Genomic DNA, 14,734 nt, shown 5'->3' on the forward strand with positions numbered 1-14,734 from the left:
ATAATAAAAGTAATATTAGTACAGTTAACCCAGAATAACACAAGAGCACAGATCAGACCACATGCAAAACAGGAGCTGTAATACAGGAGACAAAGGGTTAATATCCTCAATATGCAAAGAGCTTGCAGAAATAACTAAGAAAAACAAAAGATCCCAATAAAAATGGGCAAAGGAAATGCATGACTAGGAATGTTACTTACCAAAAAAAGAAACACAGAGCCTAGGCCTGGTGGCACACTTGCAAGGGCTCGCAGGGCTCGGGAGGAAAAGGTGGGTGGGTGTTTTGTTGAAAGTTCTAGGCCAGCTTGAGTTACGTAGTGAGGTTAGATCTGGCAAAGCCCCATGAAGAACTCTGTAGTGGGGTGAGAGAGGGAAGATAAAGAAGAAAAGAAATAAAAAGAGGAAAAGAAAGAGCGAGTGGCTGGCCAGAGAGCACTGTGGTGCTTGCCTGTCATCCCACCTGGAAGGTGGAGGCAGGAGGATTCAGACTTTGAGACCAGCTTTGTAATGCAACTGACAGTTTCTCAAGAAGCAGGGAGGGGACTATAGATGGCCAACAAAGGGTCTTCAATCTGCTGCGATGAGCAGAGAAACAGAAACTGTGTCCTTATTAATCTGAACAAGTTGTGAGGTAGCTTTTATTTTTTTTTTTTTTTTTTTTTTTGGTTCTTTTTTTTTCGGAGCTGGGGACCGAACCCAGGGCCTTGCGCTTCCTAGGTAAGCGCTCTACCACTGAGCTAAATCCCCAGCCCCGTGAGGTAGCTTTTAAAAAACACCATCCTGTGTCCGTATTAGAGTAGACGGAGAAAGGGGCTCTTGGATGATGAACATTGTGAGGTTACAACACTTTGGATGCCATATACTTCGCATGCAATAAAATGCACCCATTTTCAGTGTATGGCAAGATAGAATAAATGTGCAGACCAAGATAAATACCATCATAATAAAGTTAAACAAATTTCAACTGGTGAAGCCCCAGATCTGTCACCTTCTTCCCCTGCACTTGCTTTCCTTATCATAGTTTTGCCTTTTCTAGAATTTCACGGAAATAAGGTTAGGCAATTGTGCCTGGGTCTTTAACAAGATGTCTGTGAGGTTTTGCATGTACCTAAGGATATCTGTGATAATCCCCTTTTTATTGCTGAGGGATATTCCTTTGTATAAGCATACCATAACTTTTAATGACTTTCAGTTTTGAGCTGCAAATACAGTCTTTTCAGCCCAAATGGAAGTGACCTTTGGAGCTGCTGGAGGGCTACAGATGGGATGGGATGGACTTTTACCCATCTTCTCCTGATAAGCCAGGCTTCTTGTCCTCTCTGGGTGGTACCTAATGAAGAGTAGAGATAGCCTCCTGCTTCTTGTTTAGTATGTTTAAAGAAACATTACTGGACACATTAAAATAAAGTAACATGAAAGTATTCCAACTAAAGAAATCGAAATGAAAAGTATAAATTATCCTGTCAGTTCCACAAATAGATTTAGACATAAAAAGGAACACCAATCCCTCACCGCTTGCCCCTTAAAGGACCCACCCTTTTTTTCTAGAGTGCATAATTTACCTTTCCTTTTGTGTAGACATTAATAGATTTGTAGAATAATACATTGCTCTTTATTTAAAAATTTCAAAAAATTGAAAAAAAGACATAAATCTGGTTTTAAAAAATTAAAAAGACACTTCTTAGGACCACCCTCTGAGAACAGGTTGGTGAGAACCTTTTTGGCATTTACAAGGTCCAATAGGATCATGAATATAACCTGGGGCTGGAGAGATGTCTCAGAGGTTAAGAGCATGGGCTACTTTTCCATAGGTTCCAAGTTCAGGTCCAAGAACCTACAGCTGGGAGGTTGGGGATTTAGCTCAGTGGTAGAGTGCTTACCTAGGAAGCGCAAGGCCCTGGGTTCGGTCCCCAGCTCCGAAAAAAAAAAAAAAGAACCTACAGCTGGAAGCTCAGAACCAGCTCTAGGGGATCCGACACTGTCTTCACCATCTTCTGGTCTCCTCAGGCACACACATGAATGTGCTACACATGTGCACACACACACACACACATACACACACACACACGCCACAGACACACAAATAAAAATAAAAGAAAAACTGTTAAAATATTAAAAAATTAAGTGGCCAGAGAGATGACTCAGTGGTTAAGAGCACTGGCTGCTCTTCCCAGAGGTCCTGAGTTCAATTCCAACACCCACATGGTGACTCACAACTTCTGTTGTGACTGCAGTTCCAGGGACCCAACATCTTCTTCTGTAGTCTGAGGGCAGTGCTCACACATGCATACTGGCAGAGCACTAATACACATCTACCACCACCACCACCACCACCGCTGCCACCACCGCCACCACCACCACCACCACCACCACCACCACCACCACCACTAAATACTAAAAAATAAAAATAAACCCTATTTCCATGCTCTTGACTTACACAGAGACAGGGCACTCTCCCTTATCCCTGGTAGCTGGATTTGTTTGTTTGTTTGTGCGGTGTGTGTCCATGTGCACTGCAGAGAGTGATCTCTGTCATCCTGCTAACCCTCGAGACATCCAATGGGACTCTCGCTGTTTGGCAGCAAGTGTCTTTACCCACAGAGCCACCTCACTGTCTCCAGTGAGTGGCTTTTACAGAGGGCTTCATGCTTCTGAGTCAAATGCTGTGTGGGTTTATCTGATTGGTGGAGCCCTGGTCCATATCTTCCTATAGAGAAACCGGGAACTTGAGCTTCTGACATTTTACTTTGTACTGTGAAGGAAAATCTGCCTTCTAAAGAGGGGACTTCCTTAATGAAGGGTTGTAGAATTTAGGGGCACAAATAGAATGGAAATTGTCTACTATGGTAGCACCCTGCAAAGCCCCAAACATCACGTTTCATCTGTCCCCAGTCTCTTCCTCTTAATTTTAGGTCCTTCATCCTCACAAGACACTTCCTCTTTCCTTAGGTGTGCTCCTGAAGGGTGTAAGGATCCTCCCCTGCTACACACACACACTCGCACACACACACACACGTGCACACACACACAGACACACACACGCATACACACATGCACACATGCATACACACACATGCACACACAAAAATACGCACACGCATACATACACACACACACGCATGCACACACACAGAAGAGAGAGAGACAGAGAGACAGAGAGACAGAGAGACAGAGACAGAGAAAGACAGAGAGGAGTGCAACATACATGCCTACTCAGAGGATTACCACCCTCTGTAAATGCCTGGTACCTATTCTGAACTGTAGAGAGGGATCCATTCTGCTCTCATATAGGGGGAGTTCTGCCTTATGCTCATTGGCATTAAATAGCGGATGACTTAGTTATTTTTTTAAATATGTGTTCTTTTACAATTTCGAATCTATCTATAGAAATATATGTGTATTTTATTATATTTCCCTGTTATCTTTACTTATTGCCATCCCTACTAAACTTTTTCTTTGTTTCAATGACCTCCCTCCTACGTGTGTGTGTGTGTGTGTGTGTGTGTGTGTGTGTGTGTGTGTGTGAGAGAGAGAGAGAGAGAGAGAGAGAGAGAGAGACTATGCCACTGAAAAACCACCTCACCAGCAACCATTACTCCAGGGTCCAAAGGGCCTCAGGCAGGGGAGGGACCTCGTGATCCCCTTCCCCACACATGTTGGAATATTGATGAAGGAGATTTCATTCTTTTTTAAAAAAGATTTTATTTTGAATTATACATAGGTGTGTCGAGCTGTGCATGTCAGTACATGTGTCATTGGAGGCCAGAAGACTGTGATGGATCTCTTGGAGCTGGAGTTAAGGTGGTTGTAAACTTTGAATTCAAGTAGGGTCCTTTGGAAGAACAGTACATGCTCCTAGCTACTGAGCTATCCTCGAGACCAGTGCTTTCTTGAAAACAACTTCTGATGAACACTAGGCCTCTGTCAGTCCTCAAGAATCTGACCAGAGCTGCACCCGTGTGCTTGTCATTAGGAAGCCTGCTTAGCCCGCTGCAGAGGAATCCTAGTCCATCACACCTTTGGCGTGAAGTCCTACTGGGCCAAGTGGGCTTCCTAGGAGCTGTTTCTAGCCAAGTCTCCATATGCCTAGTGGGCGGGTGTTGAAACCTGGGTCAGGCTTGGCAGGAGATCTGCAGAGGGAGCTGTTACAACCCAAACAGTCACTGTGTGCACAGTGCTTCACATGTCTTCCATATGCCTGGAACCAGTCACTGGAAACTGCAAGACTCTGTGCAACCCCAAGAAATGACTGTTAGAGAAAGTAAGTGCCTGGGACTCACGGGACTATTAGGTCTAATCAGCATCCTAAGAACTACTGAGTATTTAAATTATCACACTGAGGGAAATAGACCCCGGTCAGTCCTTCTGCTTTTGGACTGAAATAAAGATGTTTGGTCGTCTGACTTCCTAGCCTTATTCTGGATGTGACAGCTCTCTTTCCTTCTGATGAGTTTCCAGCTCAAGGTCAGATGGGGTTTGGGAGGAAGCATTGCTCACAAACCAAGTGTGAGGACACGTGCTCCAGGCGAGCCACAGCCTTTGGACTCCATCCTGGACTTTGACTGCTGCGTGGAGTAGGGCTGGAACTAGAGAAATGTCACTGGACTGACTCATTACACATGCTCCCAGAACCATGAGCGGGTGATCCCCGCTAAGGAGTGTCGTGCTCATGCTGATAGAATCTGGCAAACGTGAACTTCATCACTGGATCTGCAGTGGAAGAGAAGGCAGCACTCACAGCCACAGAAACCCCCTCCCCAGTTCTGCAGGGTCTGCCTCTCTCTACCCCGCTCTGTTGTGGGCCACCTCTGTTGCCCCCTGCCAAGGATCCCTCCCACTAACCCGGCTTCTTTGCTCCCTCCTCCAGAGCCCTAGCCCCTCGGGTCTCATCTACAGTATATGCTATGTCAGTTTTTCCCTGCCTCTGTGACTTCTGTCCCTGGTCACTCTGGGCAGCTATGTCTGAATGGGCAAGTGTGTGAGAGAGGACATAGGAGGCAAAGAAAGAAATGAGTGTGTGAAAGGCTAAGTGCTTAGCTGATGAACACTGAACTTCTGGGACCTAAACATTCCAGAATGTTCTCCCCTTCAGCTGGACAGTGTTACTACAGGATCTTTATTTTAGATCCTTTGAGAAAATGAAAACATTCCTATTGTGAACCCATTTAACCCAGATACTGTCATTTGCCTGTTTCTTCCTAATGCTTAGTAAAGAGAGATGGAGAGATGGCTTAGTGTCAACAGCATTGGATGCTCTCGGAGAGGACCCTCCCTGAAGTTCCTGGCACCTACATGCTGGCTCACAACCATTTATAACTCCAGTTCCAGGGGGTCTGATGCTGTCTTCTGGCTTCTGTGGGATGCATAGACATACATGAAGGTAAAACACCCATGTACATAGAATAAAATGAAAAAAAAAAAAGACCCAGAGATGCTCAGCAGGTAAAGGGTTTGCTGAACGCAGCATCCATGTAAAATCTGAGCATGGTAGTGTGTGTAGGGTAACCCCAGCCAGTGGGGCTACCAGAGGCTGGCAGAACTTGGGAGCTCACTGGCCATACTGTCTAACTGGAATGACAATCTCCAAGTCAATTGAGAGACTCAGTCTTAAAAATAAGGTGGAGAGAGAGAGAGACAGAGAGAGAGACAGAGAGAGAGAGACAGAGAGAGAGAGAGAGAAAGAGAGAGACAGAGAGAGACAGAGAGAGACAGAGAGAGAATGAATGACGCCTAATGACTTCTGGCCTCCACATGAGTGTACTTAGGTGAGTTCCCTCCTCCAACATGTGTGGCCATTCACACACACACACACACACACACACACACACACACACACACACACACGGGTTGGGGTGGTGGTGGGGGAGAAGAGCATAGAGTAAGCACTGAGAGGACACAGACTTGGTGCTTCAAAATAAAAGCAAGTCTGAAACTGGGTTTGAGAGCCAGCGTAGCATGCAGGGCATTTGATCTTCCTTGATGCTGCCTTTCTCGTCATGCAGGATATGCCAATCCCTCACGTTCTTTACCTTGTAGGGTCTTTGGGTGGGGAGCTTTGAATGACTGTTAGTGCGAGTTAGTTTCGTCCCTGCTGCTGCTTTTCTCCAATAGAAGAAGAAGCCTGTCTGCTCTTCTGTGGCCCGTCCTGAGGTCTGAATCTTATGGGGACAACAGCAGATAAAAGAGGCTTTGTCTGGGTATCTTCTTCAGACACAGCAGAGACAGAAGCTGAGCCTGTCTTTCGACTGAAGCCTGTGATAAGCCTCTGAGCTCAGGGACACAGAAATGGTCTCCGTGTGCCCGTCTAAAGCATTCTGTCTGTCTGGGCTGTTTCTTGATGCTGTTTTTGTTGTTTCTTTCTTTCTTTCTTTCTTTCTTTCTTTCTTTCTTTCTTTCTTTTCTTTTCTTTTTCTTTTCTTTCTTTCTTTCTTTTTTTTTTTTGAGATGGGATCTCCCTGGCTGTCCTGGAGTTCACTAAGTAGGCCCCTCAGAGTCTTAGAGTTTTGCTTACCCCAGTCTCCGGAATGCTGGGATTTTAAAGGTGTGGGTCTCTGTGTTCAGCTCTTGGTTGGCTTGTTTTGTTAACAAAATATCATGAACCAAGTATCTTGTAAATAGTAAAAACTTCTTACTCACCTTCGAGAGACTGAGCAGGGCAAGATCAAATCATTTTCTGGTGTATAGGCGATGGTAGGTAGCTCTCCAGGAGCTGTTATGAGGGCAATTTCCAATTCCAGAGGTCTCATCTTCTAAACAACTCACCTCTATTGCAACCAAGTGGAAGTTAAGCATTTTTAACATATACATTTAAGGTGACATAAGTTAAGAGCCTATTACACCATCTGAACACTCTCTCTGTCTCTGATAGTTTTCAACTTCCCAGCATAAGTCTCTTTTGCGCCTGAAGCCGTGAGGGGACATCCCCAGAAAGGAGAGAAAAGGGGCCTGGAGGGGCCTGGAGGGGCCTGGAGGGGCTTCCTGCCTGCCCATTCTGCATTAGCCTGAGTCTGACCCTGTACAGCCAGTCTGCCTGGCTAGAGAAGCACCGGTCCTCTCTGGAACAGGCAGCTCTCCAGTGAACGCTGAAAGAGGTCCGTCAGAACTAGGCCTGGAATAGAAGAATATTGGGTTCTGGGAGAGGAAAGAAGAGAGGAAGCTGGCTTACCCAGTGTGGCTGGAGAAGTGGGAATTGAGGGGTGGTTGTGCTGGGGAAGTCAGGCAGGAGCAACACAGGCAGGGCAGAAAGGGCTGTGAGCCGAAACCACGGAGGCTTTAACACAGCACATGCCAGCCACACTGTTACTCCATTTATGAGTCTCTTCTGCTTTGTCAGGAGAATATCAGGCGGTGTGAGGAGGATAAGCATTTTAACATATGAACTGGATAAAGGAGACTGCCTCTGACCTGGAAGGGAAACTAGGGTGGGCATGATAGGAGCGGGGCACCCACAATCCTTGCTGCTCCCCTGACTCCCTAGGCAGTTCCCATACTCACCTCCAGGTCTTCAAATCCCCCTCTTGTGTTTCCATGGAAACGAGGCATCCAACTTCAACAAGTGCTTGAGGCACTCTGTGGTTATTGCTTAGAGGGGCAAGACAGAAACCTCTTAACCATCAGTTTCTCCTAAAAGCAGCAGAGCTCTGCTTATCCCCCAGAGGAGTTATGTATCCCAAAAGGGGACAAAGGATGACTAACTTAAAATATCCTGTCCACACTCTTTTAGTCCCAGCACTTGGAAGGTAGAAGCAGGCCAATCTCTGTGAGTTCAAGGCCAGCCTGATCTTCACAGTGACTTCCAGGACAGCTAAGGGGTTCTGTAGTGAGATCTTGTCTCAAATAACCAAGTTAGCAAACAATCAAATAACCAAAATGAACAAACTAAAAAAAACAAGACAAACCAAGCAGAAGGAATCCTGTTCAGCTGACTTTGGAAACCGACTTGGTTCCTGGTTATCCTCAAGCAAAGCTTTTGCTGAACTTGGGGTCTACAATGTGTCTTGGTTGGTCCTGCAACCGCTCAGAAAGCTCGCTGGGTTTTGTACACAACAGCTTTTCAAGTAATATAGTATCCTGGGCTCTGGAAAGCCCATAGGGTTTCTAGAAGACTGACCTTCCTTCCTTCCTTCCTTCCTTCCTTCCTTCCTTCCTTCCTTCCTTCCTCCCTCCCTCCCTCCCTCCCTCCCTCCCTCCCTCCCTTCCTTCCTTCCTTCCTATAAGCACACACCAAACCAAATCAAACCAAACCAAAAAAAACAGGAAAACATCAGCAGCAGCAGCAGCAGCAACAACAAAACCCTCACTGCACCCTTTCTACGGTAACATCACAAAAATAAGAAAGTGCTCCCCTGAGTGGTGGCGAGCTTGTGATCTTAGAACTCAAAGACATCGGGAGGAGGACTGTCACGTATTAAAGACCAGTATGAAACACTGTCTCAAAACAAAAGCTCAATAAAAAAAATGAAGATATACACCAGTTCCCTAGTTTGATAGTTCAGGTTTATTTAGCATGTTTCTCTGACAAATTATTTTGAAGTGCTTTTTTTCAAACCTTATGCATGATTTTATATCTTGCCCATATGAATTTTTCCTTTGGTTTCTTGAAGCAAAGTCGGAGCTTAAATGAGAAAATGTTTTAATATAGATTTGAGCATGGGCAGAGAGAGAGAGGGTGGGGGAGGGAGGGAGACTTAGAGAAAGAATAGTACACACCCAAGTGTCAACATAAAATTTAAAACCCATCTTTTATCCTAGGGTGTGATTGTGGCGCTTGGGGTATAATTTTGGTTTTGGTTATAATTACCTCTTCTTATATGATACTTAGCCGTAGTCTTTCATTTACTTTTATGAACAGGTAATGCAGCACATGGCTCACAACTGCAAAACATGACCCAGGGGATTGTGGAAGACAACCGTTACCCCTTATTTACTGCTATCTTTCCCATCATTTTCTCTTTCCTCAAGCTCAACTTTTAGTTTCTCAGATATTCTCCCAGCTTTTCTTTATACAAACAAGGAGCCAATCTAAACAGGGACTCTCATACCCTTCTATCCAGAGACCAAGACACCCTATCTGTTCTTCAGGCTCCCTATGCCCCCAGTAGTTGGCATATCTTGAAAACATTTTCTTATTGATAGGTGAAGGGCTATCCTACTCTTTTATCACAAATGAAGTATGACTGACTTTTACAAAAGTTGTCTGTACTGCCCGGGTACATCCTAATGTGTTGGAGATAAATATATGAGATGCCATAAACTTAGTTGTTACCTGTAAGTGTCCCCGTTTCCTTCTTTCCTGGTGACAAGAGCTTTTTAGCCCAGGCTAGCCTGGATGGAGCTTACTATATGTACCAGGCTGATTGTGAATTTCTACCAATCCTCTTGTCTCCTAAATACTGAGATCACAGGTGAGTCCACCATGCCAGGCCTTGACTCTCGCATCCTGGAGCATATGGTTCAATGATGTGACCTGTAGGTGCCAGGTTCCTCGGCAGATCTCTGGGACTCCCCACCTCATAGCAGAAAGTGTCCTTTGTCTCCTGCCCCTGCCCAGAAGCCTCCTTACTATTGCCTTTGTTCTTTTGGAGGAATTGTCTACATACATGTGTATAAGACACCCATTGTGGAGGTGTCTTACCGTCCCTGGCTAGCCCTTCTTGGTAGCATTGATGAACTGTCCCTGCTGTTGTAGACAGTGCAGCCCTGAGTATCTGTGTCCACCCGGCTGTTCTGGATATATGTAAGCCAGTCTCATGTGTGAAGAGGATTTCTCTCAGTTGCCTTCCCAAAGGGGCTGTTCCAATTTACGCCTCTACGAGAGATGATGCAAAAGGCCCACCTCCTCATGTATCCCCAGAGCGTGTTCTCTACTCCCGGAATTCTTCCCAATCTCATAGGTGAAAATTGGCATCTGTAACTTTAATTTGCAATTCTCTGATGAGTCTGATGGTGGCATACACACACACACACACACACACACACACACACACACACACACACACACACAGCTGAGAGCCTCTTGCTTCTTTGTCTTTTATTGATTTTCTTTTAGAAACTGCACTTTTAGAAAACGTTGCCTGTGACATAAGATGCAAAGCCCTCTCCCCTGCAGGTTGTGACATGCCTTTTGTCCCTAGTCCCAGGGTGTTCCTTGACTTTACTTATTTATTTACTCACCCACACACAGATAAGGTCTGATAACAGTCCAGCCTGGCCTGAACCCACTATGTGCTTAAGATGACCTCGAACTCATAAGAAATTATAAGCCACTATACTGAGAGTAGACATACATGCACACACTTTATTTTTGAGACAGGGTCTTGATATTTAGTTTAGGCTGGCTTCAGACTCACAAATCTTTCTGCCTCAGCCTCCTGAATGCTCTGATTAGAGGTGAGTGCCAACACTCCTGACTTTGCTTACAATGTATGTCACCATACTACTTAATCATGCTTTCTCTGTTCCGTGGGACCCTAAGGATGTCATGTTAACCTTTGGATCAAGGAGTCTAGGGATTTGTGCTAGTCCTTCTGAACCTGTCTCTTGCCCTGAGAGTTTAATCAGGAAATCTAGCAAGATGCTCCAGTCAATACCTCAGTAACAGTGTCTTCTGCAAATGCACGTTTCTTTAGGGCATAGTGGTCTTGTTAGAGTGGACAGAAGGGTTCTAAGTGTGTGGACATCTTCTAGCAACCCCAAGAGTACATCATCAGCGGCGCGGTGCAGCCCCTCCAGCATCTGTGCAAAGCCATTCAGTTTGAGCCCCTGTGCTCATGCCTTACTGACCACTGTGGGCTCCAGGTCTTACTGCATTAGTCAGTTTTCTGCCACTGTAGGAACATTCTTGGAAGGCAGCTATGCTCACCACTATACCACCAACGCAGCACTGTAGTAACATTTTTGAGATAAAATTTACAGAGAAGAAAGGTCTATTTTGGCTCATGGTCTGGAGGGTTCAGCCCACGGCTGGTTGGACCCATTGTTTTTAGGTTTGTTGCAAAGTGAGATATAATGGCAGGAAGTTCAAGGTGAACAAAGTTGTGCTTTTCTTTTTTTTTTTTTTCTTTTCTTTTTTTTTTTTTTTTTCGGAGCTGGGGACCGAACCCAGGGCCTTGCGCTTGCTAGGCAAGCGCTCTACCACTGAGCTAAATCCCCAACCACAAAGTTGTGCTTTTCTTAGTCAAGCCAAAGAGAGGAGGAGAAGAGGGCTGGGGCACCAACGAATTCTTAAAGGACATGGCACCATTTACTAGAAGATCACCCACTAGTCCTCAGTTTCCTGATTGACTATAGGCTGGTGGTGACTAACACATGGGATCTTTGGAGATCCTGAATCTACATCAAGTTTAGCTTATTTAGACACAGTTTGTCTGAATTCCAAATCTGATGCCTTCTAGCCATCTCCCACACTTTCCAGGGATCCCACTCTCTCTGAAGGTCCTGTGTCCTCAGGCTGTCCTCTGGCTTCAGGCTTCTGAGCTTTCCCAGTGGTGCTGTGTCTGTTCTTTGCACCCAGATGGCAAATACCAGGCCTTTCCATTTTTGCAAAGGGAACTGCCCACACAGCATGAAGGGCAAAGTGGCTCCTCCCGAAGACTGGGAACAGGAGTGGGATGTGTGGGTGATTGGGGGGGGTGGTCTCTGCATAGAATGGTACCATGTGCATCTGTAGATTGCCCTGACTTGGGACTTGGGCACCATTGGCCTTGGACTTCAGCCAGCCCGACTGGTTTTGTCACATTGCTCTCTCTGTTGTTTACTGTCTTTGTTTCTCCTTGTCAGGGTGGGAGTCCTGACTCATGAGTGAGTTTAGCTTAATCTTTTCATCTTGCCCCACTCAGGGCTTATCTGGAGGTGATGAGTGGATCATTTGCCATTCACTACTGGGGCCGCCTCTAATGGAGTGCGAACCCTTTGGTTTTTGCTTTGTAATTGTTGATGTTTGTTCTTGGTTTTTTTCCAGTGCTTTCTGAAAACTTTGCTCTAGGTCTGGGGGGTCAGGGCATGTGCTAATAAGGGATCCTTGAAGGAAGGAAGAACAGACGGAAGGCCACGTGAGAGCCTGAGTCAGAGAGAAGGTACAAGTAAAGAATTTCAATTAAAAGAAAATCCGGAGGAGGGAGAATGTCACACACTCTAGCTGGAAGCTAGGGGGCTGATGACAAGCAAGCCCCTCCCCCACCTTCAGTCATTTAGCTCTGTGCCCCCAAAATGACCACAGCCCCCAGAGATTTTTGTTTTGGTCTCTTGGGAAATATTCTACCCTTTAAAAAAAAAAAAGGAAAGAAAGAAACTGGAGTGCAGACTCTGCAGGGCCTCCGGTTCATTTCCCAGAACTGAAAACCAAAAGCAAAACAAACTGAAGCTTGAAGGTGGCTGGTACACTTAGCAGCGCCCTATTACTTTTAATGGAGCTCTTTATAAATGTGTTTTCATGCACACACACACACACACACACACACACACACACACACACACACACACACAATCTTCTTCTTTCTGTGCCCTCATTGACTCTTGCCTCAGCCTCTCAAACGTTGGGATCGCAGATGTGTACACCATCTCAGGCTTGAGTTTTTTCCTTCGTTTGCACAGAGGAACACCTCAGTAACACCCTCACTGGAGAAGGTATCCAGGATGAGGCATTTTCTAGATGGAAAAAAGGCTCTGGTAGCCAACATCCCTGATGACAGATTTAGTAACAGGGTGTGGTGGAGGTCTGACTGCCCATCTCTGTGGGGATTGCATTCTTCCTCGCTGTCCTTCACCCCTCTGTAAGGACATTCTGAATCTTCGCACCCAAATTTGAGCTGCAGCACCTTTCTGAGAGAAAATTGAATTCTCTCCTCTCATAGGCATCGGGCTTGGCTGACCATATGACCTCTTTGGGCCAATGGGAAGAGAGCGGAGTGATGACTGCCACCTCTCAATCAAACCTTAAGCACCAATGTGGTTTTCTTTTCTTTTCTTTCTTTCTTTTTTTTTTTTCTTTAAAGATTTATTTTATGTATAGTACAGTGTTGCTGTCTTCAGACACACCAGAAGAGGGCATCAGATCCCATAACAGGTGGTCATGAGCCACCATGTGGTTGCTGGGAATTGAACTCAGGACCTCTGGAAGAGCAGTCAGTGCTCTTAACCACTGAGCCATCTCTCCAGCCCCACCAATGTGGTTTTCTACTTTATGTCATTGACTCATGACCTTAAGGCAGGAGCTAGGGGCTGGACTGTTTCGTCAATGTGACCCTCAGGATAAGAAGAAAACAAAATCACAATTGATTCACATCGTAAGTAATTGGACATGATATCTTACTCGCACTAATCCTCCAAACTCTGGAGTTGTCTCTGCAGCCTCACCCATTGAGAGCTGACTAAGGTTGGGAAGGGGTGCTGGGTTAGGCTTTGGTCACAAAGTCCTTCACGGATCCAGGATGAAGTCACCTGCTCCACAAGCCTCTGTGTTTGATCCGGTTTGAGCTGGAGCTGGTTAAAAGAAAGCTCTGGCTGTTATTACAAGAATCAGAATGTGTCACAAGCACAGTGACTCCACTGACTTTACTCGTGGTGATGTCAGGTGTCATTTTGCAACCTGTAACAGAGTCCTAAGTAACTTCTAAAATCTGGCGTAAGGATGAGGAAATTCACTACTGAGTTATTTGAAAGAAAAAAAAATACATGCCCATCACAGGGGAATAGTGTATACATTACTCTGTATGATAGACATTTGAAGTCATTAAGAATCAAGTTACTGGGGCTGGGGAGATGGCTTGGTGTGTAAAGTACTTGCCATACAAGTGTGGGTCCGCACTTAGCACCCCAGAACCCCTGTAGAGAAGCCAGGTATGGTAGCACACGTTAGTAATTCCAGTGCCCCTGTGGGGAGATGGGAGATTCATGTGAACATATGAACTTGCACATACGTACATATATCATGCCCCCCCCCCAAATAGCTAGCTATGTAATGACAGGGGGAAGATGTTCCCATAATCGTAAGATAACATAAGACAAGGAACTGCAGACATGTGCTAGGCTGTACTAACATAACAGGTCAGGGGTCATGCAAGCTCATAACTTTCTCATATGCATAAAGACCAGGATTTTTGGCAGGCATGGTGATGCACACCTGTAATCCAGCACTTGGGAGGCAGAGGTAGGCTCATCTCCACGGGTTTGAGCCAGCCTGGTCTACATAGAGAGTTTTGGGTCAACTAGGGTTATACAGTTAGACTCTGTCTCAAAACCAAACAAAACTTGAAAATGATCATAACAAAACAAAAATAACAAAGGGGGGGAAAACCAACCAGAAGGAGACAAACAAAAACAACCAAATAAACAAACAAAACAAGGCGAGGAAAAACAAGCCCAACCTTCTGGTTTCTTGGGTTAATGTTTTCTTCTCTGCATCTACAAAGTTTTGCCACCGTCCTGCTATGAGTGTAAAGTCCCTCAACCATCACAAACAAGCAAGTGCCATTTAAAAGTCCTGAGCGGTCACTTTTAGGCCTGTGCCTCTGGGCTGGGCCACCCAGGGGCCTTAACTGGGCCTCCTGGTCTAAGAATAAGCTTGTGTGTTTAATTAGGTCACTCTCCCGGCCGACCTAGAATCTCTCTGCTCAGGGCTTAGTGTGGGCTGCCGGAACCAGAGGAGACCTTGCAGGTCTTTTGAGGCTGTGACAGGCAGGCGCCACTGTGCTGCTGCCTGCCTTTAGCTTCCTGTGAATTTGAGAAACTTGTCAAC

The sequence above is a fragment of the Rattus norvegicus genome, chromosome 3 (genome assembly GCF_036323735.1).
Source record: "Rattus norvegicus strain BN/NHsdMcwi chromosome 3, GRCr8, whole genome shotgun sequence".
Lineage (NCBI taxonomy): Eukaryota > Metazoa > Chordata > Mammalia > Rodentia > Muridae > Rattus > Rattus norvegicus.